This window comes from Rhinolophus ferrumequinum, chromosome 11 (genome assembly GCF_004115265.2).
Source record: "Rhinolophus ferrumequinum isolate MPI-CBG mRhiFer1 chromosome 11, mRhiFer1_v1.p, whole genome shotgun sequence".
NCBI lineage: Eukaryota > Metazoa > Chordata > Mammalia > Chiroptera > Rhinolophidae > Rhinolophus > Rhinolophus ferrumequinum.
In genome coordinates, this window is record NC_046294.1 from 15,788,844 (window position 1) to 15,812,457 (window position 23,614).

Sequence of the window (23,614 nt, forward strand, 5' to 3'; positions counted from 1 at the left end):
TATCACAAGGTTACAGCTGCCCAGCTGCTCCCAGAGGGGACTGTTGCAGAGGTTCAGAGTGTGGCTGGGGGCCAAGAAGCCCGGGCCCGGGAAGGAGGCCCCCGACCTCAGTTCACCAGGAGAGAATCAATACAAGAACTTGCTGCACTTCTACAGCACTGCATGTGCCAGACTCAGTTCTCATGGACCCCTACAACTCTATGTGCCAGATGTATTATTGCCTCCACTTTTCAGCTGTGAAAATTCAGGCTCAGAGAGATGAAGTCACTTGCCCACGGTCACATTGCTGGTAAGTGGCAGGGCTGGGATTTGAACCCAGGCAGTCTGGCTTCAGGGCCTGGAGCTCCTAACAACTAGCCATCACTGCCACTCTCCCATCTGGGGTAGCAGGAGCCCCAGGCCTGCAGGCCGGTCCCTTTTTTGGGCATCCATCTAGGGCCACAAGATGGGGGCCCACAGTCTGCTGCCCCCACCCAGAGGGGAGCGCTATTTTCCTGGTGGGTGTGTTCTCACAGAGGAATGTATCACTTTTCCATCTTAGAGAATGTCAACGCTTGAGGGGCCTGAGGTCCAGCCCCGATCATACCCCACGTTCTGAAGTTATTAGCATCATGGCCTGGCTTGGTCTTAAGATTCTGTTTCACTCTTTTTTCTGCTCACTTCTCAGGCACTCTGTGGCCAGGTCCCTTGGCTCAGAGGTGACACTTGAGCAGGGGCCCTGCACCCAAGAAGTCTCACGGAGTGAATACATCCCACGTTTGGGAGACGCTCTAGGTGCCTCACCTGTGCTTCCATTCAGTCCTCTCAACGTCACTAATAACGTTCCCACTTACAGACGAGGGGCTGGGGTCGCAGGGAGGTGACACCTCTTGCCCAGGGCTGGGAAGAGGAGACGCTGAGGTTCTCCGCAGGTGGGCCACCACGGGGAGCAAGGGTGCCTGCTTATCCACAAGCACAGGTCAGTTTCCAGCCCTGCTGACCCAGCTGTCCCACTTCCTGGCATTCACGCCCTACACCTTGAGTTCCTTTGGAAGAAGAGGACCAGGCTTGCGAAGCTGCGTTGCAGTGGTCCTCCTGGGGGCTCTCCTGGCACAGGCACTGTCAGGGGTGCCTTTGGGTCAGCCTTCTCATTGCACAACTTGTCTAAGACAGAGCCTCAGAAGCCCCTGATGGGGTGATGGGCCCGCCCTCCCACTACCGCCCATCCCCTTCCCAGCTTTACCCCCTCCGGTGAGGTGAGGATGCCCAGACAGGCCAGGGCAGCTTTGTTCAATCAGAGGAGGAGGCAGAGAGAGCTAGGAGGGGGGCCACCCCTCAGCAACAGCAGAAGGTGGGTCCTAAGGCTGCCACTCATCCCTTGCCCAGATACAACTTCCCCCCAAGTTTCCGGAGGACAATGGGACACCCTCGTCCTTCTCCCCCTGCTATTCTGGCCTCCAGGTAACTAACCAGGGGGGACCACAAGCACCCAGTTCTGGCTACAGGAATCCTCTACCACCTCGTCACCCACCCCCACCACATCCTCGCAACAGCTCACAAGACCTACCCCCATCCTGCTGGGCTCATCTCCGACCACCCTCTCCTACCCTCATCCCACTCCAGCCAGCTTGAAACACACTGGTGTCTTCTCCATGGTACGCACATTCCTACCTCAGGCCCTTTGCACCTGCTGGTCCTTCTGCCTGGGACTATCTTTCCTTCAGATATTTCACATGGTGTATTCCCTCACTTCATTCAGATCCTGATCAAATTCCTTAGGGAAACCTCCCCTGACCAGCCTACCTGCACTCTCCGCCCGTCTGAGGTAGTCCTTCTCTCACTACTGTGGAAAGTTATTGTGGAAAGCTCCCCATCAGGAGGAGGGAGAAATGAATCTCTGTGTGGGCCCCTTTCACATGTTTCTGATTTAACCCTTGCTAAAACTTTATTGAAAGATGCAGGACCAGCTACATAATTTGCGGGGCCCAGTAAAAATGAAGGGTCTCTTATAGAAAAGTCATTAAGAATTTCAAGATGGCAAAAGCAGAGCATTAAACCAGATGTGGGGTCCTTCTAAGCACAGGGCCCTGTGTGACTGCCCAGGTCGTGTACCTGTGAAGCTGGCCCTGGGGAGGTGTTACCATTACCATTGTGCTGTTCGGGTATCAAGGAGGATCAGAGAGGTGTAGTGGCTGGCCCAACATCACACAGCATTATGCTGTGACTTAGAACCTCATAGACTCTGCAGTGGCTCCGGAAGGAATCCTATTACCCCCTACACATCTGGGGACCCGGCCCAGAGAAGAAAGTGGGAGAGCAAAATTCTCCTATATGTGTATGTATGTGTATGTGTGTGTATACATGTATATGTATACACACATATACACACATGTATATATGTAAATATTTATACATATATTTGCATTTTACTTCAAAATATATCTACAGTTGTTTTAATATAAAGATAAGGTATTGTCTTCCAAATCTTCAAGAACTGATGTCCTGCCAGGACACATCCTGAGACTTTGTGCACCCCCTAGCTCGGGAGGAGGCCCTAGGCCTTGTGAGTGCCCACAACTCAGCTGAAAAAGCACCATCCTAGGTAGAAAATCTAGCACAGGTCCAACAGCCAATACTGAACAATAAATGTGAGTTTCACTCGCTCCCTCCCGCTTGGTCTGAAGGAAACCTTCTCAAGGATGGCCACAGACCCATATGATGGGTAGCTTTCCACAGTCCTCGTGGAGACGCTGGATCTCATTATTCCACCAGAGACAGAGGGGAGCAGGCTTGGCTCATTGGCTCCTGGGGGAACGCGCCCAGGCCTGTTAGCGGGAAGAGTAGGATGTCACTACCCTGCTCAGCTAGCCAGGCTCACGCACCATGCTAACTGGAACATGTCATGGTTTGTTCATACAATCAAATTTGGGGAGGTGGGTGCACTGGGGTCTCTGCGGTGGGGTACAACATGGAGGACGGGGTCTCTAATGGTATTGCTAAGGGGGGCCGGCAGTATGGTTGAAATGCTGCTTGGTTTTGGGGCTTGCTTTGCAAAAGGATGTCTCAATCCAGGATCCAAAGACTTGAAGTCTATTGTGCTGCTGCTGCTGCTGTGTGTGTGTGTGTGTGTGTGTGTGTGTGTGTGTGTGTGTCCATGTGCACACAGGGAATAAGACGGTCAGTGGGTGTGTGCATGGTACAGGGATATCGGTCCATGAGGAGGAGGACGAGAAGAGAACACAGCTATATTGCACCTAAAGACAGAAGGCAGTGGCCTCATTTGGAGAACACAAACAAAGGCATCTATTTTCCCCGTGACTAGCTCACCCCGCCCCCCATTAACACTAATTAGGAGAACTGGGAATTCCCCATAACTTCATAATTACTGTTAACAGACTTCACAGGGGCTGGGGAGGAAATGGAACACCCTGTCCTGTTTTCGTAGCCAAGGTGATGATGGCTCAGGTGGTCTCTATGACCTTTGTATCCCCCGGCCCCCAAGGCACTGGCATTCCCCCAGGGACCCCAGATGCCCAGGCTGCCATGATGACAGTCTAGCAGAGGGGGCGGGGGAGACTGGAGCTCCCTGGTGGGCTGCTTTAACTGCCTCAGTAGGGTGAGAAGGCCTCTGGGGAAAAGTTTCAGGTGTTGGGGGTTTGGAGAAGTTAGGGCAGGAGCCCAAGGAGGTGGTGGACATCCCTCAGGAGGACCGCCCTCCCTCCCGCTGGGCCTTGGGCCTGGAGGTCAAGGAGTGGACAGCCCCCCCCCCCAGTCGATGTTGACCCACTGCTCCCGGCTCAGGCCCCCTGTCCTGGGCGGCCCACGCTGCCCCTGCCCCCCCCCTTAGACCCTGTCCATTAAGATGAACCATGTTTTAAAGGTGGCGCCAAAGAGCTGGCAAGATCACAGCAGTGACTTCACAGTGTCATTAGGCCCCCTCCCAAGCCTGCCATACCCTGCAGCTAGACCTCTTAGGAAACCACAGTTAAGCCATTACGGGGACCCCTCAGCTACTTGGCGGCAGGATGGCCCCTTTTGCCAGCTGACAGGCGCAGGGACTTCCCAGAAACAGCAGTCAGTGCCGGCCCTTCCCACAAGGCCTCATTCATGCACACAAAGACCCTCCCCGGGACCTCCCTTCCTCAGCCCGGCAGTGTCACGACAGGGCTCCGCGAGGGGCTCGGAAGCAGGCGCCAGTGCCGTCCCTCCCCTCAGTGTCTGCCTGTGCCTCTGCCCCCACCCCCAGGAAACACCCCCAGGAAACGCTGTCTGTCTATGTAGGCCTTGGGGCCTGGCTCTGCTTTCAGAAGACAGTTCTTTGTTCTTTCCTGTCCACCCAGAATCTGAGATTCTCTGTACATTAGGGAGCTCAAAGGCCACTTTCTTAATCATATTCAAAAGGGCTGAAATGGTACCAAATGTTAACTGAGTATGGGTGATTGTCTTTTATTCTTTAGATTCAGGTGATTTGTATTTTTTTTCTTACAAAGAACAAATATTATTATCTTTTTTTCCCCTTCTTCCGCCTCCCCCAACCCCCTCCTCCACTCTGGTTCAAGCCGTTGTTTCTCAGTCTAGTTGTAGGACACAGCCCCCTGGCCCATGCTGGTGTTGTGAGCCTTGCGCTCCCCCGGCTGAGGCAGTCGGTCGAGCTGGTTACCGGCCACTCCCACTGGCTACTGGCTGCTCCTGGCAGCTCACAGCAGCCCGGGGCAGCCCATGCCGACCTCCGGCTCCTCACCGCAGCCCAGCTCCAGGGAGAGCTGTTGTTCACAATCTTAGCTGTAGAGGGCGCAGCTCACTGGTCCATGTGGGAATCGAACCAGCGACCTCAGCATTAGGAGCACAGCGCTCCAACCACCTGAGCCACCAGCCAGGCCAGTCCAAGAACATATATTACTGATGTAATTGAAAAAAATCACTGCGAAAGGGTCATTTGAGCCCATACTCTAAAGCTGCCAGGTCTTTGCGGGTGCTACAATCTGGTCCTGCAATGCTTTTTTTCTCTTTGTCCACCTGGAGAACTTCTCATGCTTCAAAGCTCAGTGTGATGTCTCCTCAGTCATGAAGCCTGCCGAGATTTTCCCAGCGTAGGCAGTAGTCCCTTCTGTTTAGTTCCAATATCCTCATTTTGGAGATGAGAAGACAAGGCCCAGAGAGGGACAAGGCCTCGCCAGGCCTCACAGCAATGCGACTGGTGGTGAAGTCTGCACTGGAACCTAGAAGGACTCCTTTTACAGCATGTGGGGAGGGAGGGAAGGGACATCGGTGCACACCCTACTTGACTCTAAACTCCGCCCGCCCTTCCTTCCCTGGAGCCAGTGTCTGCCCTATCAGGGACAGCCTTGACCTCTGTCGTTGTTTCACCCTGGAATGAGCCAGCGTGCTCCTCTCCCAGCCTCCAGGGGCACAAATCACTGAGGCATGGGATGAGGAAGAGAATGGCCTGGTTGTTGTTCCCCAAAGGGAGTGGAGATGGAGGCATTGTGGCCTTTCCTCTCTCTGGAGCTCAAGGCTGTGTCTGAATGGCCGTCCGGATGAAGGCCAGCCAGGGCCTCCCTGCCCATCCAGCTTCTGCCCTGGGCCCCTCCCTTGCTGGTCCGTTGGAGGCCTGGCTCACACAGGGCCGCGTCGCCCAGGGCACGAATCTCAGCTTTGCCACTGAATAGCTGGTTTCACATATCTGAGCCTTATCTTTCATAAAACGACCTCCCATTTATTAGGAACTACTAGGAGCCGGAGTACTGATCGGATGTTTTATATACACGATGACTCATCTTTATGACACACTTGGGGCAGCTATCCTCACCCCCATTGCACAGGTGAAAAATCGAGGTTCATGATAAATGAAACCACTTCCCCAAGGTCAAGAGATAGAAGTGGCTGAGCTGGGACTTGAGTCTGGATCTATTTGGGGTCACAAGCCCAGCTCCCAAGATAGCCATACGGATTGGATGAGATCATTGCCAGGCCAAGGGCGCTGTAGAGAATGACACATTGAACATCACAGCTTCTCATTTTCATTTCATGACAATAAGCATTTTGGCAAATTGGGTTGTGGAACCAGCCTGGCCGAGGGTCAGTGGGGAGGAGGAACTTCTTGGGGACCTGGTGGGAGTTGGCAGACCCTTTGGCAGCCCCTACCCTCCAAGCCCCAGGGCCTAGATTTGCTCCTGGCCAGAGAGTTTTGTTTGAGAGTAAATATTGTTTTACCCTCCAGCTTAATCCAGACCAAGCTTATCTTTCCCACTGAAAGGCCTATAGCCCAGAGAAAGTTAAGCTCTTTTCTGCTTTCCTAATTGCAGGCTTGGAGCTCTGCTTGGGGACATCAGCTCCCTGGAAAAGCCTGATAAGTGGTCTGGTATTTGGCAGTGGCAACAAAGAGGCTGGATCTGGGCTGGGCTGTCCAGCATTCCAGCCCCACACTGGGCTGGAGGGACCCCGCCGGAGAGAAGGCAAGCTGGGACACAGGGGCTGGATCCAGGGCCCCCCCTTCTTCACAGGGCCTGCTACCCCAGCCCCAGGGCAGATCTAGTGGGGGTGGGGTAATGACTCCTGTCCCCCGGTTTCATGCTGAGCCCCACTTGGCTGGAAAAGCAAAATGGGTCAGTGCACTGCCAGACCCTCCTTCTCTCCCAGTAACCCAGTCTGTAGCCTCCTGCCTCTTCCTTTGAAGTGTGGACAGAACTGGTTCTTGTTCAGACCGGAGGCCCCACACTCCCCAGCACACCCCCCCAGTTTCTCTAAAGCAGGGCCACTAGAAGAGAGGGGTTCAGTCCCAGCAGGTTCCATGCCACTGAGGGTTGGGGATCCTTAAATGGTCCAAAGCGCCAGCCTGGGTTGCATGTAGCCGCTGCCTCTCCTCTCCTTCGCATCCTTCCTGCCCAGCTGCCAACTGGAAAGTGCCAGCCAGGCCAGACAAAGACCGGAAGGACAAATGATGTGCCCTCAGCCAGGTGCCAAGCGTCCAACTAGTTCTCTGGCTTGGTCCCATCTCACCATTTTCCTTTTTTTTCCCTGAGTTTTTCTAGAAGGATACTTGGAAAGAGAGGGGATTAGTGTCTGGGCTTCGTAATCAAGACAGACGTGGGTATAAATCCTTGCTCTGTTCTAGTCCTGTGACCTGGGACAATTTACTTGCCTTCTCTATGCCTCCGTTTGCTTGTCTGCAAAATAGGATCATGATGGTCCTCTCTACAACACTGTGGTATTGTAGAGAGGACTACATGAGATCATGAATGTAAAATGCTTAGCACAGTGCCTGACGAAGGTAGCTACGAGGTTGGTTCTTCCCAGGGTAGAAGGGCAGGTTTCTCTCAGAGACAAAGGCAGGGACAGATGAGCCCCTCTTTTGAGGACCACCCTCTTCCCATACCCAGGGTACCTGGCTGCCATCTCTGGTTGGGGGTGGGGAGTGAAAGGTGGAACTAACATCTGTTGAGAAACGGGTGTGTCTTCCACTGTGCTAGGCCCACCCCTGTTTTACAGATGAGGAAACTGAGCCTCCGTGGTACGGAGTTCATCCAGGAGTGCAGAGCTGCCATGGTGGAGTGGGAACGCATCCCCACGCTTTCATCCAGGGCTCTCCTCCACCCCAAGACACCTCACCCTTCTGGCCTGGAGCAGCGGGGTTGGCACGAACCCAGGGATGCCAGTTGAGAAAGCCCAGCTCCTGTGAGCGAGCCCCTGGAGGGCCCAAAGCTGAGGTCTGTGAGTGAGGCATGCCAGCCCCATCCTGGTCAGCAGCAAGCCCCGCCCCCCAGCCCTGCACGAGGCACCTGTTCAGAGAGCTCTGAGGAATGGTGCCTCGTATCCAGGCAACAGGAGCCGCAGCCTCGGTCCTGTTCGAGCCACAGGCCTACGAGTCAGGACAGAGCTCCTGCAGACCTCCCTGAAATGGCTAATTTTCTGCTTTCCAGAAGGAAATAAAGCCTGAGGAGTGCAGACTCCTTGGCTCCCCAGACCCTGGAGGGAGGGGACTTCCAGCCACATCTCCTTGGACTTTCCTCCTGCGTGAGCCTTGTAAAAGCACCTCTGGGTACAGTCCCCTTCCATGCTGCTTCCTTTGCCCTAGTCAAGGGATTTGTCTACTAAAAATTTACATATTCTTCTTTCCACAGCCATAAAGAACAGGATGGTGGGATTCTGGAGTTGCCGTGCAGTCCCTGGGGTTGTCATAGAATCCTCAGGGTCCAACAAGTCTGGGGGTGTCCAGATCCCGGGGCTGTCACAGTGCACAAGACCATACAGGTCTCTTGGGTGCTGGAAAATATTCTGGGCCACCATAAAATTCCCTGAACCAGCATGAAAGTCCCAGTTTCCACAAGTGCTGGGCTGCACCCTGATCTCTAAGCCATGGAGACCCCTGTGATGCCAGAGGCCTGAGCCACCACAGAAGTTCTGTGTCGTTGTAGGACCATCTTTAAATGCAAATTCTCAGCTAACAAATCCTCCAACAACCCCAGCTATACGCTCTCCCTCCTAGCGCCTCATTCAAGCTGTTTTCCCCCCTTTCTCGACCTCAGCTTTAACATTTCTTCTTCCAGGAAGCCCTCCCTGGTGTCTCCAGGGGTCTTGCTAGGTGCCACAGCACAGGTGTCATGCGCTCCCTGGGTTCGCCCTATTAGAACACTCAGCATACAAGGACTGTCATTGTCTGACCATGAGTCTGTCTTCTCCACTAGACTGTGAACTGGAGGTCAGGGGCTGGGTGCCCAAAATGGGCAGATGGCCTTTAAATAATATTACTTGAATAAAAATACCTGTATGTATTAACTTACTAAGCACTTGATGGCTGTGTGACCTTGGGCAAGTTACTTCACCTCTCTGTGCCTCCGTTTCCTAATATGCACAATCAGGATACTAAGAAAAACTATCTCATAAGGCTAGTATGAGGCTTAAGTAAGTTGTGTAAAGCACTTAAGATGGAGCCTGGCATATAGTAAGCACAATATACATATCTGCTGTTATTATTTATTTTTTAACCATTTTTGTGTGTGTGGTGAGAACATTTAAGGTCTACTCTCTCAGCAACCTTTAAGTACGCAATGAGAATTGTTACCCATAGTCGCCATACTGTACAGGAGATCCACAGAACTTACCCATCTTATAACTGGAAGCTTGTTCCCTTTGATCAACATCTCCCCAATTCCCCTACCCGCAGCCCCAGGCCACCACCAATCTACTCTCTAGTTCCACGAGTTCAGCTCTTCCACATTCCACATGTAAGTGAGACCATACGTATTTTTCTTTCTCTGTCTGGCTTATTTCACTCAGTATAATGCCTTCAACTTTCATCCATGTTGTTGCAAATGGTAGAATTTCTCTCTTTTTTATGGCTGCATATAAATACACGCTATTATTAAGTGTGTGTGCTCAGTAGGCTTTCACAGGGTCTAGACTAGCAGCAAGGATGGAAAGGGGAGTCTCCCACGCCCTGGATTTAACACTAACTGCTGCAATAATACCACACACTAATATAGCACTTACTATGTGCCGGGTCTTAACAATCACTCAACTAATCTCATAGCAACCTTATAAGTTTGGTGCATGCTATGGACTGAATTGTGACCTCCAAAATTCATATGCTGAAGCCCTGACCCCCAATGTGACTGTATTTGGAGCCAGGGCCTTTATGGAGGTAGTTAAGGTTAGATGAGGTCACAAGGGTGGGGCCCTCACGCAATAGGGTTGGTGTCCCTATAAGAAGAGGAAGAGATACCAGAGGTCTCGATCTCTCTCCTCTCTCCCTCCCTCCTTCCCTGTCTCCACACAAAGAAAAGGCCATGTGAGGACACGGTGAGAAGCAGTGGTCTGCAAGCCAGGAAGAGAAGCATCACCAGCAATCGAATTTTTTGGCACCTTGATCTTGGATCTCTTGACTCCAGAACTGTGAGAAAATAACTGCCTGTTGTTTCAGTCTCCCAGACTGTCATATTTTGTTAGGGCAGCCACAGCAGGTTAAGACAGTGTAGTACTATACTCAGTCCTACTTAAGACATGAACAGTGAGCTTAAGGGACTTACCCAAGGTCACTCCAAGGTCATACCTGGTGAGTGGAAGAACTGGGATGTGAACCATGCACTGGCTCCTGAGTCCATCCTCTTAATCACTCTCTGAACGTGCTTCCAAATCCAAGGACATGGGCTGGGTATCCCAGAGGCAAGTTGCCAGGCCTGAGCAGCATATATAGCCCACCCCAAAGAGAATGGATGGAGGAACTGGGCACATTTTAGCCAAGACTTTCAGGCTGCCTCCAAGACCCCACCTGTGTATGCTCAGCCTCCCGAAGGCTGGTGGTGAGAAGAGGGACCCGGTCATAACCTGTGTGGTTACAAGCTAGTTGTGGCTACAGGGAGGCCGTCTTCAACCCAGTCTAGAGTCAGAGCTGCTCCACAACGGAATGGGTTCCCAGGTAAGGTGTTAAGCTCCCTGTCCCTGCAGGTATTCAAGCACTGCTGCTGGACCACCACTTATCGGTGACGTTTGGGGCGAATGAATAGCAAATGTAGATATACTCAACAGTTCCCTCCAGACTCAAGCAGCTGTGAAATATTTAAAGAGTCCCTGGAAACACTTCCCTATGAGCTCTGCCTGTTAAATCCTATTCATCTTTCAAGTTCCAATTCAGACATCACTTCCTCCAAGAAGTCTTCTTTGACTCGCTTCCCCTCAAAATCCCATGTCCAGGTTGATGGTCTGTGTGGATCTTGTTGGCCAATCTAGTGGGTGGAAGTTATACTAGGAAGACAGAGTTTACCCCAGTACAAAGACAAGTATCCCCCATCTTGTATTCCAGTATCTACTATTGGAAATGTGGTGCAGGTGTTAAAAGATGGATTGGAAATCACAGAGACCCAGGGTTTAAATCCTGGCTTCCCCCACTTCCTAGCTGTGTGACTTTGGGTGAGTGCCTCAATCCCTCTGAGCTGCAATTTCCCCAACAGTAAAATGATTCCATCTCAGAGGATGGAACGAAAAATCAAATGCCATCAGCAAGCCTGGCACTTATGTGATCGGCACTTGTCATGTGATCAGGACATGCAAATTTCCTTTAGTCTCCAGGGGATAGAAAGCTGCCTGACACGGGGTTTATTAAGTCAGATGTCAGAGGGTCCTAGTGTGAGATTGGGTACAATCCTGTATCTTACTTTTGTAAAGATTACTTGTTGGGTCAGCCCGGTGGCTCAGGCGGTTGGAGCTCCATGCTCCTAACACCGAAAGCTGCTGGTTCGATTCCCACATGGGCCAGTGCCAGATGGCTCAGTTGGTTGGAGCGCGGGATCTCAACCACAAGGTTGCTGGTTCGACTCCTCGACTCCCGCAAGAGATGGTGGATGACGCCCCCTGCAACTAACAATGGCAACTGGACCTAGACCTGAGCTGCGCCCTCCACAACTAAGATTGGAAGGACAACAACTTGACTTGAAAAAAGTCCTGGAAGTACACACACTGTTCCCCAATAAAGTCCTGTTCCCCTTTCCCAAATTAAAAAAAAAAAAAAGCAAGATTACTTCTTGTACTTTACTGAAGTAAGGTAAAGATTGTGCTCAGGGTCTCTATGAGTTTTTCCAACTCTAAAAAAAATTACACTTACGAGTTGGCCTTGGCTGGCCAAGGGAAGACAGGCATAGCTCTGAGTGGACAAGGTCTCCACCTCCCTCCACCAGGCTATAAAAAACTGGAGCCCACACATGATGTATGATCCATTTATATGAAATGTCCAGAAAAGGCAAAATCTATAGAAAGAGAGCAGATTGGTGGTGGGCTGGGTCCAGGGGTGGGAACAGGAACTGAAGGCAAATGGGTACCAGATTTCTTTTGGGGGTAATGGAAATATTCTAAAATTAGATTTAGTGATGGTTGCACAACTGTAAATTTACTACAAATCATTGAATCATACCCTTAAAATGAGCGAATTTTATGGTGCGTATAAAGCCTACCTCCATAAAGCTATTAAAAAGCACCAAAACAACACCACCGTCAACAAAGCAGGAGTCCAGAGGGGCCAATGGCATGGTTGAGGGCAATGGCCACACCGTGGGGTGGCAGTGGCAGGCTGACCTGAGGTCATTGCCAGTCTTGTCACCCCTTCTCTACATGTGGTTTCACACTGGCACTTTCTTGTTATTTCTTGCCCGGTAAGATCTGAGGAAAGAGAACAGACCCACCAGCCCACCTCTTTAAAAACCTGAGGTGAACCCCAGGCGATGTGAGGCGGGGCGCGTTCTGCAAAAGGATGAAGCGTCTGGGGCGGATACAGCCTGAGGGGGGAGGCCTGTAGGAGACTGGGTCTCCCAGAAGCCTTTGGAAACTGGGCTGGGTGGCAGCTTAGGCCATCTTTTGGTTTGGGGTCTCTAACTAAGGATTAAAACCCAAGATTTATTCTGGCCTTGCCTCTAAGGCACTGGTAGGTCTGCTTGAGGGGGAGGCAATGAAACCAGTCCAGTACTGAGTTCCTACTATGTGCCAGGGAAAGACTGACATTTACCCTGGGGATGTGACAGCTGGGAGACCTGTATGGCTCCTGGTCTGTGCACTGTGGAGAGACTTGATTTACTCATGGTTGTAAAGATGTCTGATTTAAACCTCTCTACAAGCAAGAGGTTGTTATTTATCAAACCCATTTTAGCCAAAAGGACACCAGAGCTCTGGAAGGTAAGTCACTTGCCTGAGGCCACACAGTAGGTGGCAAGGGTCACATTTGAACCCAGGGTCTGTACAAAGCAGGAGAATAACTTGCAGAACAATCTGAACATTGCTCTGTTAATTGGTAGTGAGTGCCTCATCCCTAGAGGTATGTAAGCAGAGGCTCAATGACCACCTCTCAAGGAGTCAACATAGATGACCCTGAAACCCCGCCCAGTCCAGTTAGTCCGTCAGGCCACAAATTCTTGCTGATTATTTCCCTCGAGAGTTAAAACTATACTCAGAGTAAAGCAGAAAGACAGAGGCCTTCTGAGGGAAGAGACCGAGGGGACAGGGCCTAGCTGGCACCTCCTCAGTTGGAACCACAGCTGCTCTGAACACACCACAAATCAGCACTGATTGTTGCTTGGGGCTAACGTGATCCTTGAAGGCATAAGACCAGGACAGAGCAGGCGTCCCAGGGCTCCAAATACTTGAGCCTAAGGTAGTCCCAGGAGTGGGTGCAGAGGAGCTGCCAAGCCAAAGTGGCTGCCCAGTCAGTCAAACGGGACCATATCTGGCCCTCTAGTCAGCCGCCTGTTTCATATCTGCCCCACCCTCTGCCCTGGGGGGGCACCCCACCTTCCCTCTCCCCAGTGCCGGCTTCCCCAAGGACTCGGGATCCTGGCTGTGGTTTGCTAGTTCCCTCTTCTCAGCCCTGGACTCACCACAGGATGAGCTCATAGGAGGCCCCCTCCCAAACAAGAGCCCCGGGCCTGGGAGAGGCCCCAGCTGCCTTTCACGTGTCTGCCTGGCCCTGGGAAGGCAAGGAGGAGGCGGAGGCCTCTGAAGGAGGATGGCGTCTGAGGAAGGGGCTGGGCTGGGCTGGGAGCTTCCGCAGCCACCTCTCCTCCAAGGGGCTCCCAAGCCAGCACTGACGCGGGGAGGACAGGGGCCCTCCTGACCCACCCTGGCACCTACCCAGGCCCCTCCAGGCCCCCTCCCAACCCACCTAGCTCTACCAGCAGAGGGGTCCAGGTTTGCTCTTGCATTTCTTGGTGCTTCTACTCCAGGTCAAGAACTCAAACATGCAGATGGTACCTAAGTCTCCTCCACACCCAAGACGGGAGTAAATGGAGACAGGGCAGAAGGCATGAACGCAGACACTAATTACAGCACAAGGCAGTCACAGTGCTTCCGAGGTGCAAAGACAGGGAGGGGCAGACATGGCTCCCTGGGCTCCAGAACCCCATCGCCTCAGGTCCCCTGAGGAAATGTTCTAGCAACAGGGTGGGGCTCCTCCAGGACCCAGGGTGTCCCAGCCTCACCCTGCCTCCTTCTCCCCATCCACCGCAGGCTCCAGAAGACAGCTTGTCACCGGCTGTGGTCCAGGGCCCTTCCCTTCAACCATTCATCCTCCCCACCACCCTCCCAGGGTGCAGATCTCCCCACCTTCTCTGCATAAACCCTTTCATGGCTCCCCAGAACTGCTGAGGAACAAGCCAGACTCCGAGCACAAGAGGCCCATTGATTATCCCCTCACTTCCCGATGCCTTCTTCTCACTCTACCCCAGCGGCAGCACATAACTCCTGCAATGCTTCTGCTCTATCATGCCCCAGGGACTTTGCATGTGCTGATTCCTCAGCCAGGAATCTACTCCCCTCCTCCAAGTCACACACAGATTTCTTTGTCCACCTCTAAGTCATTCATAATCCAAGCCTTGCCCAGCACCGCCCCCTTCCCCAGCATGGGCTCTGGCACCCCTTCTCTGTGCTGTCACATCACAGGGTATTAGATGGGCTGTGGCCTGCCGGTTGCTCTCAGTGATTCTCAAACTTGAGCTTGCCTCAGAATCCCCTGTAGGGCTTGTCAAAGCCCAAATGGCCAGACCTCACCCCCCAGTCTCCAGTTCATTAGGTCTGGGGCAGGCGTCTGAAAATCCTCATTTCCAAGTTCCCAGGCTATGCTGCCGCTGCTAGTCAGAGGACCACATTTGAGAACCGCTAGTGAAACCCTAAGTCCTTTGGGGTCCATCGCGTACAATGTGTCACCTCCGGTCTCTGCAAGAATCTGGTCCATAGTTGGTGCTCAATAAACAAAAGAAGGAAAGGTATTGATTCATCTGTTGGCGCTGAAGTGGGTGGCAGGAGAATTTACTGAGATGATCTTTCCTGATGAGTTTGCTCTGCTGTGGGCACTCTCTCTTCCCTTTCCTAAGATGGTGGCTAAGTCATTGGGTCCTACGCCTTGGGGCTGCTGTTTTCCAAGGCCAGGCTTGGAGGTTGCTGGCCTAGGAACATAGTCCACTATCTGGTCTTTGGAAACGTCTCACTGGGCATTAGGCTGGAGCCCCCGGAGGTGGAGGGGTGAGAACCAGTGAGGGGAGGGCAGAGGCAGCAGACCTGGGGAGAGGGGTGGGAAGCATCTTTGGAGTCAGCAGAAGTGGATTTTGTGGGAGCTAAGAGCTCCGAGCTCAAGTGCCCTGATTCCAGAACAGCCCTCCCAAGAGGTGACAGGACTTCAGCTATCTTGGGGTGACTGAGAGAGGCTGGGAATCTAGACAGCCAAACTCCTAGCTTACCAGTGCAACCAGAGACCTCACTGTGCCCAGGTTGGCATGGAAACGGCCCCTGCCTTCTTGCCCTCATTGGACCCCGAGACTTGGCAAAGCAGCCTTTTTGTGGGATCCTGAGTGGACTGAAGTCCAGTAGCCTCCCCCCAATGTTCTGGGTCACAAAAAGGCCACCAAGACTCCTACACGGTCCTAGGGCTCAAGACTCCTTCCTCCCCAGCATGACAGGGATCGAACGTCCTTCAAATGGGCAGAGGAGCTCGGTGACAGACCAAGTCTGATCTAAAGAAATGAAGGCAGACAGCACATCTTGCACTCGAGTGCTGGTAAAACTCAAACCTGCTGCAAGTCCATTAGCACCAATGATGCACCGGGCTGCGTACTAGTCCCCCGCCTCCTTCGAATGAGGGAAGGAGTGTGGCAGCAGACGGCGCAGGTGTGGAAGTGCAGATTGTCAGAGATGGAGTGATTGTCCTGCCAGAGGCATGGAAGCTTCCGCTGGACTGAGCCCTGGGCTCCACGACAAAACAGGGGACCTGGGCATGTGGCCAGACACTGTGTCTGTGAGCCTGTCCCAAATGTGGCACACCTCGGGCCACCCCCAGGAATCCAGGACACAGCACTGGAGACCCTCAAGACTTGGAGCAATCCAGAGCCAGAAATAGCAAGTTGCCCTGAGGTCACAGGCCACCCCTTGTTCCAGTGGGACCATTGGGACACCAGCCTCAGGACTTTGCGTTTGGATGGCAAGTGAATACAATAGCTACCTGGCCACTGTTGCCTCTTGACCTGTCCCCTGCTCTTAGGGAGAAAAAAAGGAGAAAAATTCCAGACTTGGAAAGCTCCATATTCAAAGAGAATGTTGTTGGGGAAAAGGAAAATTTTTTTCTTAAAAATGCAAAGCAGTCTGCAAAAATCTGTCTGGGAGAGAGAAGTTCAGCTAACAAATAGCTTAAGGGGTCATTAAAGAGATCATCATCATCCTTTCTTGAGCATTTCCCACGTGCCCAGAGCGCTGCTCCTGGTTTCAGCACCCATTATTTCCTCTAAGGCTCATCACAGAGTTGGGTGCTATTAGTGCTATCACTTTCTCGATGAGAACATAGAATCTGAGACAGATTAAATAACATGCCCAAGGTCACCCAGCCGAGGAGCTGGGGTCTGAATTCTCGTGTCTGACAGCAAACTCCCATCCTTAGATCAGGGCACACAGCACGCAGCCTCCTGCAACTGAAATGAGAAACTGACAAGTTCAAAAGCCACTTGTTTGGCGTTCACTCCATGACTTGAAAACTACTGATTGTACACAGGAGCCAAAATCAAATTGTCACCAGAAAACACACTCAGAGCCTGGTGTCTCCAACCACCTTGGAAACTTGGACCAAGCCTAAGAAAGCCTCTGTTACAGTGAATCCACCGTAATCTGGCCATCTGTCCATCCATTCACCAACCACTGACTGAAGGCCCTGCCTGCCAGGCTCTGTGCGGGATGCAAGCGACTACGGAGGGTGAGAATACCCAGCCACCAGGAAAGCATCAGCTAGGCACAAGGCACATTGGATCCCTCAGCACCTTCTAAACTGCAAATTTGCAGGCTTTTTGTCCCCCAGTGATATCCCAAACTCCTTGCATTTGGGGATCCAAACAGGCATTAAAGAGGGTGAGCATGAAACAGCCCTGTCATCCAGGCATGGTGGCAAGCCATTCTTCCTCTCCAGAAACTTTAGTTTGCATAATGCTGAACCAGAACTTGGCAATCCAATCCATCGCTTTGATTTGTCCAGATACAAGGCCAAACCAGTTAATTGTGGTGGTTCTCTGGCATTTCACTGGGGCCTTAGCCCCAAGATGGAAAGGGCGGGGTTGGTTATGCAAAGTTCCAGGAGCCATGGGAGACAGGGGTGGGATTTCTCCCCTGGGCTCCAGCCTGCAGATCTGAGCATAGTCATGCTTGGTATGAAGTCCTTTGGCCAGCGGTATTGGTGGGGCCAGCTGGAGGGCAGAGGCGATGCCCCAAAGTCAGCCTGAGCCGTGAGGAGCAGGCAGCTTGGGTATCCCGTTCAACAGGATCCCATGTACCTGTCAGAGGCCCAGGCACACAGCAAGTGCTCAATAAATATCTGATGAATGAATCAATTAATGTGATTGTGAGGGAGGGAGACACTGTACCCCCTTTTGGAGATAGGAGGGGTGTGCGTTCGGCCCTATCACCAAATTTTGCGGGACATGGACTTAGGCTGCCCTACAGGCACCTACACACCAAAGACTCCATTGAGGATTCCTCCCAGAGTTATAAAGTTGAGCATATAAAGAGAACAGCATCAGTGCTTATCACTAAGTACTAACCCTCTGGCAAGAACACTGTTAAATGCTTTATTTCATTTAGTCATCTCATTTAATGCTCACATTGGTCCTGTGAGATATGTAGTATTATTATCCCCAATTTATAGAGGAGAAAAGTGAGGCTCAGAGGTCCATGGTCACACGACCATAAGAGCTGGAATCTGAACTCAGGTCTGACTTGGAATAAAAAGCTTAAGGCTAGAAGGGGCCTCGCCCTTCATCTTACAAACAACAAACTATAGGACAGGGAGGCTAAGGACATCGGTAGCAGAGCTGAGGTAACAACCCACGTCTTCTGATTTCCAGCTGAGGGTCTGCCTGGAGGCCTGCTGCTTGCAAAACTGGAAGTGAATGCGCTTTCTAAATTCTGTGAAGAACCTCGGAGGTGGGAGTGGAGTATTAATTACTCTCGGTCCCTGTGCAGCATCTTCTCTTCTAAAGAGCCCCTCCAAAATTCCATTTCCTGAGGATGGAGGGGGGAAAAAAGGAAAATGGAAGAGCTACCAACTCCAAACATGCTGTGGTTGAAGGCAGTCTTGAAGAAGGCCACAGGCCTGCACGGCCACGCCTGGAGGCCTGCAGGGAAGAAGCTGACTGCGTTCATCTCACTTCCCGCCGGACACAGTCTTCCAAGCCCCGCGTCCCAACTCCAGGCCTTTGCTCTCACTGTTTCTTCCTCCTGTGATGTCCTTCCCAGCATCCTTGCCTGTCCCATATGCCACCCAGTTTCACAGCCAGTTCAAATGCACTACATTCCCTGGTCTCCCACCACCGCCCCCACCCAGAAGTGGCCTCTCAATGTCATCTTGGAACCCCCAAGCCTTCTTTTACATTTGGGCTCTAAACCCTCTCATTCCCTACCTTAGATGCCAGGGATTTACTTTCATGCCGGTCTCCGTTACCACAGGCCAGAAGCCCCTTGAGGGGCCTCTTGCAGACCTCTGAGGTGCTGCTGAATGAACTGGAGTGGAAGTTGGCCAATACTTGTTGCTTACCTGTGCACACCCCCGACCAGGTTTGCATAGAGACCTCTAAGCATGGCCTTCCCTCCCTCTCCAGGACACATCACAAGCTGCATCTTCAACTCTGTCCTAGGTGCTGAGGACCAAGTCATTCTAGTGGCCTAGAAGGGACCACAGTGATCTAGTGGTCATCTCTGCAGATCGTTCATAAGTGGGGACTTTAAAACATAGTGTGGGGGCCGGCCTGGGGCCGGTCCGGTGGCTTAGTCAGTTAGAGCTCCATGCTCCTAACTCCGAAGACTGCCGGTTCGATTCCCACATGGGCCAGTGAGCTCTCAACCACAAGGTTGCCCGCTCGACTCCCGCAAGGGATGGTGGGCTGCGCCCCCTGCAACTAGCAATGGCAACTGGACCTGGAGCTGAGCTGCGCCCTCCACAACTAAGACTGAAAGGACAACAACTTGACTTGGAAAAAAGTCCTGGAAGTACACACTGTTCCCCAATAAAGTCCTGTTCCCCTTCCCCAATAAAAAATAATAATAATAAAAAAAAACATAGTGTGGAAAGTAACCAAGAAACATCCACCAAGTCGGACTATGGTTTGGAACTGAACGACTCACTGGACAAGAGGTTGGGGGCAAGACAGGCAGAGGAAGTGTCTGCCCTCGGCAGATCTTCCAGAGGAGAAGGCATGGAGCCCCGCTCTCAATCCCCAGCAAAAGAAATGGTGTCTGGCATATGGTAAGAACTCAACAGCCACTGGCTGAACACATGATTACTCCTCATCACCCTGCGAGCACTGAGCATACCATATAAGGCAGGGTGATGCTGAATGCTGAGTTGTCTGTGTGGTGAGTCAGAGCTGCAGAATCCACAGGCAAGAGAGATCCAGAGAGAAAGAGAGGAGGGGAGACTGGTGAAGAGCCAGGAGGTTTGTGGTTGACCAAAATCAAGCAAAGGACAGATCTTAAAAAGCACTTGGCCACAGTTGCCTGGGAGGCAGCCGCATACACTGTGGTTTTCCATCTTTTTTTTCTGCAGAGCAATCATTTTTCAAAGGAAATCATACACTGCACCGTAAATACATAACAGAGCTGCCACAGTGGATATCAGCTGCGGTTACGAGGCTGGCCTGCTCACCTATGTTCTGGAACCCCACACAGGTCCTGGGGCCCCTTGGGGATGGGTCTCCTGCTGGTCAGTGACTGCCTCCTCTCTTTCTCCTTCCCTCTGAGAGGTCTCAGGGGTGGCTGTGGTTCCTCCTCTGGGAAGAGGGCTGTCATAGGCCTGGACTTCCAGGAGGCCACCTATGGCATAGACATGCTAGCATAGCTCAAGAAACTTTCCCAAGAGATAAGGGAATGGGGGTGAAGGGAAAAAGAAAAAGGTCCTTCGAGCAAGTGGAGGGAAACCCAAGGCGGCCAGATATGGGGTGGCTGAGATAGTGGGGTAGCTGCTAAGAAGCACAGAGACTCAAAATGGGAAGGACTTTGGGGGGCAATCCTTTTGAAAAGTGAAGCACCACCAGCAGATCCATCATGGTGTGTGAGCGCACACGTGCACACTCACATACATACGTGCATAAGTCAAGCTTTCAGATACCAGATGCACTGAAACTGAGCGGCACCTGTCAGAGGCCATCCCTGGTGCTGTAAGTCACAGGAAGGACTTCAGCCCTCCTGCTTACTCCATGCCCGCCACCCCGTGCCCTGGCACCAACAGAGAGCATCTGTTGTTTTGTCTGCCCAGCATTCCCTCCTACTTCTTCTGAAAATAAGGTTTTCCCTTTGGGGTACCAGCCCTCTCACACTTTCAAGCCCACTCTCCCAACCCACAACACACACCCCTCACCACCCACCACCCATCACTGAGCTAGTCTGGCCAATCAGCCTATTCTTTCCTCCTGGTGTCAGTGATTGGTCAGAGGTGGTCATGTGACCCAAAGCCATCCAATAAGCTTCAACTCTGGGACTTTTGTTGGAACTCCTGGGAAGAAGTTCTCCCTCCATTGGATTTGAAACGAGCAGGATGTCAGTCTGGAGCTGCTGTTCAGTGCCCCACTGCCATGCAAAGAGTGCCTGTCGGGGACTACAGCTCATAGGAAGGAAGCAGAGAGCACAGACATAGGCGTCATTTCAGCCTTGGATTCAGCCCTGACTTGGACACCAATTGCCAACATATTAGAAACCAACGAAAAGCTAATAAGTTGCCTGTCTTGCTCAATTGGGTTTGAGTTGAGTATTGATTCCCAAATGATGCAGGATCTGACCTCCTCAGCCGCTGCCCAGCCTCTCATCATCCCCACTCCCTGTCGCCAGCCTTCACTTCGGGCCTATCCTTGGTTCTTACTGACCTGGGCTGCAGCTCCAGCCTTCCCCTCAAACCCTAGAACTGGGCACAGGACAGCAGCCTCCTGGGCTGGCCTGTACCCCAGCCTTCCCAGCAGTCTGGCTCCTCCTAGGGTTATGTTTTGGCTGCTCAAGTGAGACACCTCCAGCTTTGGCTCAACTACTCACTCTGCCCCACCTCTCACTGTCCTGCCTCATTGACCTTTGGTCCTGCTGAGGGCGACAGACACTAACCAATGAATGAGGGCCTGGGATCCAGCCACCCTTGAGCTTGGGGCTAGAAGAGTCACCCCAGGGCATTGGTCCAGTCTCGGAGAGACCTACCCGGGGAGAGGCTGTGGGATATAGCAGGAAGCTATTGGGCTCAGGTGTCAAGCAGGCCCGGAAAGATTCCTGGACCTCTTACCTGCTCTATCACCATGAGCAAGTTGCCCTCTCTAAGTTTCATAATCCACAACTTTAAAGTGGGGATCATAATCCACAAAAATGACAGCACCAATTGCTGACGAGAGTACGGAGAAACAGGAATGTTCACTCATGCCTGGTGGGAATGCAAAAGGTGCAGCCACTTTGGAAGACAGCCTGGCAGTGAAAATTCTAAATATTCTCTTACCATACAATTCGGCAGTCATGCTTCTCAGTATTTACCCAAAAGGTTAAGACTTCTGTCCATACAAAACCTGCTCGTGAATGTTTATAACTGCTTTATTCATAATCACCCCAAACTAGAAGGTACCGAGATGCTCTCGGTAGGAGAATGGATAAACAAACTATGGCACAGCCAATGGAATATTATTCAGCGATAAAAAGGAGATATCAAGCCATGAAAAGATGTGGAGGAACTTTAAACGCATATCGTTAAGTGAACGAAGCCGATCTGAAAAGGCTACATACTGTATGATTTCAGATATGACACTGGAAAAGGCAAAACTACGGAAGCAGTGAAAAGATGATTGGTTGCAAGGGAGAAGAGAGGGAGAAAGGGAGAGAGGATGAAACAAGGGGGGTGGATCATCTTATGTGGCAAGGTGGAGGGTACTCAAAGTCCATTTTCCTCTTCTTCCACTGAAATAGAATTATAATTGGGCAGATGGCCACCCAGAATAAAGACTCTAATTCTCAGCTTCTCTTGCAGCCAGGTGTGTCATATATGTACATTCTGCCCAGTGGGACATGAATGGAAATGACACAGGTACCCTCTTAAAGGAAGGGGCGCCCTCTCCTTTTTTGATTTGCCCTTCTTTCTGAGTAGGATGGAGAGACTGGTGTGGGCCATCGTGGACCATGTAGACAAGCAATGGTGGCGCCACAGGACAGAAGAAAATTGGGTCCCTAATGTTTCTGTGCAGAAGAATCCCTTTCGCTCAGGATTTTTCTTAGAGAAAAATCAACTGCACTTTTGTTTAAGAAACTGTTATCTTGGTCACACATGACCAAACCCATATTCTGACTAATGCAAGGACCTTCAAGGAGTATTCTGAGGATTCTGCATAATATACGTAAAGCATCTTCACACATTCATTCATTCATTCATTCAACAAATAATGTCCAGTCTACTCTATTGGGATCTGGGGATTCAACTAAGAACAGGACAGAAAAACCCCCTGCCCTCGTGGAGTCTACATTCTAGCGCGAATGTGAGAATGAACTAATTCCCAATTGTCATGGGTGCAGGCCTACTATGCACAACAGTGAACGTTTATTGGGTTCTGAGCTTACTGTGTGTTCATTCTGCTCTAAGCCCTTTTCATATATTACCTTATTTTATCCTTACCTCAAACCGAAAAGGTGGGTGCTATTGCGTCCTTGTTTGACTGCTGAGGAAGCTGAGACACAGAAAGACTAAGGAAGCTGCTCACATCCTGGTGGTTCTGGGATTTGAACCCGTCTGTTGGACTGGAGAGCTTTAATCACTGGCTCTCCTGCTGATGATAACCAAACTGCACTGTGATAAAGAATGCCAGCGTGCCCTACTGACGTTACTATCAGCAACATCAACAACAAAAGCAGCATAAAACCCCGTGCTGAACAAGCATGAAGTCCCTTACCTGGGTGGCCAGCGTGGGAAGGTCTGGAAAAGGTAGGTGCCCACGTTTCTCGAAGCCAAATTCAAAGGGTTCAAGTGGCTTTGAGGACAGCGTCAGAAGCTCTGGCCACTGCAAGCTTGGGACTATCCAGGAGGTGTCCACCTGTCAGAGACAAGCAGAACCAACCATGACTGCCTAGTTGAGGGAGATCTCACTAGCTCATGCTGACTGAGTTCTTTTTGTTTGAAATGCTCTCTGGGTCCTGAAGAGGCAGTGTGATAAAGCAAAGACTACAGGAGCCTGGGGTTATGCATCAGGATTGGGGAGACATCGTCTAGGTCCCAAATGAACTTGCCTAGAGACAATTCTAAGACACAAATATATATATGCATCTGCCTGTGTGTGTAAATCCCGAATAAAAATACACAAGCATCACACCCACTGGGTCTAGCACCGTGCCCTTTGCAGAGCGGAGACGCTTGACAAATGTTTCTTGGTTTGCTTTGACATAAAACATAATTTTACATTTCTGAATGAGTGGAAACTCCAGGAGAGTTCAAGTGCATTTGGAAGACACATCCTTCCTCATGTGCAAATGCATTGCTGGAATGCTCCATCCAGCCAGACCAATGGCTTCATTTTACTGATGAGGAGATTGACACCCAGAGAGGGGCAGTTACTTGTCCAAAGTCACACAGCAAGTTGGTGGTAGAGTGAGGCCCAAACCCAGGGTCTCTCCGGACTCATGGCTGGGT

At 51.5% G+C, this 23,614-nt stretch overlaps 1 protein-coding gene across 3 annotated transcripts in view; it reads right to left on the reverse strand.

Moving 5' to 3' along the window:
- Positions 1–23,614, reverse strand: part of TSPAN18 (tetraspanin 18) — a 177,850-nt gene that overhangs the window by 34,633 nt on the left and 119,603 nt on the right. For 2 of the 3 annotated variants that reach the window (XM_033119991.1, XM_033119993.1), the window contains exon 3: positions 22,881–23,021. The exons of the other annotated variant lie outside the window; for it this stretch is intronic. The gene's annotated coding sequence lies outside the window, so the exon portion shown is untranslated. The remainder of the gene's footprint in view (positions 1–22,880; positions 23,022–23,614) is intronic. 3 annotated transcript variants of the gene reach the window in all.